Here is a 1,728-nt window from a genome sequence, read left to right as displayed (position 1 = left end):
CTAAAACCGCATAAACACATGTCATTACACCAAATACACAAAATAATGTTCTTTTTTGCAACATCATATGACCCCTTTAATATAAAGTGGGACCTAATATAATAATATAATATAATATAATATAATATAATATAATATAATAATATGAATCCTATAATTAAGGTACATTCATTTATTTTAAATTATTTTAATAAATACTATAACAAATTACATAAATACTAAATTATGAAATATACAATTATTTATGGCAGTTAATGATTTTTTTATTCTTTATTTTATTGTATTGTATTGTATTGTATTGTATTCTTTTTTATTTCCACATTACAATTCTGCATCCTGTTTGCTACCTCAGTTCAAATCTGTGAATTGAATTGAAATTTAAAAAGCTTTATCATTTCACTTCTGAATTGCACACAACCCTGAAGCGGGAGATGCCAAACTTCTCCTTCAGATTAAAAGAATAGAGATTCTCTGAAAGAAGTGTTTAGCAAAGCAAATTGATTGTGCTGTGTCATCAACTTGCGTGGGCTTGCTAATCAACCTCCTTTTTGATAACTTCAGTGGCTTCAATCAGAAAAGTGAGGCCAATCGATCAGGACAAACAGTCCTTGAATTCACATTTGGAAGGCAACACAAAGCACTCGTTTTGCTAAATCTTCTAAATGTGTGTGTGCCGAGATTTAATGGCTTTGGAGGTTTTGTGAAAGTTTCGTGTTGGTAATCAGGGAGTATTAACCGTAGCCTCTCATCTAGCAAACGTTGAACCTGAGATTTACTGCACTGTCCCTCTTAGAGCTGTCATGCCTGGGCAAACGTGCGCTGCGTTTTTCCACCACTTTTTCTCTTTCATCACTCACTGAGCTGAGACCAAAAGAGTATTTGGATTTAAGTTGTTAATGTGAGGCTAGCTGAGCCTAAATGCGTTAGTGCCTTGAGAACTGATCATCCGTAGATGGGCAGGCAAATTGGTGCCCTAACCATGATGAAGTGCGCTGCAGTGTGACTGTTACTGAGCCGCCCTAATATTGAAGACTGCTGGAATTCCTGCTGACTGAAATTGCAGAGACATCATTCAGAATGATTGTGACCTGACACTCCTCCTCACTTTCTCGTTATTCCCTCTTAGCCTGCGATAATGTGCGCTTGACACAGTGGTTTCATTTTTATTTCGATGTTCAGAATCTCATTTACAAAAAAATGCCCTTTTTTTGTGAATAGTGCCTTCACGTGACGATATGAAACTACATGAATATATATATTTTTAAAAGTAGTAATAGTTCACCCCAAAATGTAATTCTATCTTGATTTAATTATTTCTTATTCCATGGAACACAAAAGGAGATGTTTAGCAGAATATTCACGCTGACATTTTCCATATAATGAATCTGAATCGTATCCAGTGGTTGTTATGCTCCAAATGTTTGTTTCTGTGAATTGTGGGGACTTTCCATAGACTTCTATTACCTTTATACTGACCAAACAATATTTTCTTTCCCCTAACACTAAACCTACCCCTTACAGAAAACCTGTTTGCATTGTTACACTTTCCGATAAAGATCATTTACTATTTTTAATATTTTTGTCCCCTCGTGGGGACAGCAGGCTGGTCCCTGCAATGTTAATTAATTAATTTTATCCTGTGATGTCAAAGCTGACATCATTACTCTAGTCTTCGTTGATTTGCTGCTCAAGAAACATTTCTTATCGTTAACTATTTTAATATATATT

Source organism: Sinocyclocheilus rhinocerous, unplaced genomic scaffold (genome assembly GCF_001515625.1).
Source record: "Sinocyclocheilus rhinocerous isolate Xijiao unplaced genomic scaffold, SAMN03320098_v1.1 scaffold1303, whole genome shotgun sequence".
NCBI classification, from domain to species: Eukaryota; Metazoa; Chordata; class Actinopteri; order Cypriniformes; family Cyprinidae; genus Sinocyclocheilus; species Sinocyclocheilus rhinocerous.
Note: the sequence above shows the minus strand (reverse complement) of the source record.